We start from the raw sequence: 216 nt of genomic DNA on the forward strand, positions 1-216 counted from the left end.
CACACACTCCTTCTCACCTCCCCTCTTGACACCCCCCCTCCCTACTTTGCCCCTTAGCGTTCTGGTATTGTGATATGTATGTTTTGAGAATGTGAAGTTGAAGCATTGTGAGAGCCATTAACTTTGCTAGTGTTGTGTGCGTGGCCCCGTTTTATAATGCCTGTGCCCTGCAGATAGACTGCACTACAGTACTGTCTGTGTGTGTGTATCTGTGTG

The 216-nt window shown here is 48.1% G+C and overlaps 1 protein-coding gene across 13 annotated transcripts in view; it reads left to right on the forward strand.

Annotated features, from left to right (window-relative positions):
- tcf7l2 (transcription factor 7 like 2) overlaps positions 1-216 on the forward strand; it is a gene marked incomplete in the record, with an annotated part of 92,402 nt that overhangs the window by 85,007 nt on the left and 7,179 nt on the right.

This window comes from Morone saxatilis, unplaced genomic scaffold (genome assembly GCF_004916995.1).
Source record: "Morone saxatilis isolate NCDOM2014 unplaced genomic scaffold, NCSU_SB_2.0 Contig1, whole genome shotgun sequence".
NCBI lineage: Eukaryota > Metazoa > Chordata > Actinopteri > Moronidae > Morone > Morone saxatilis.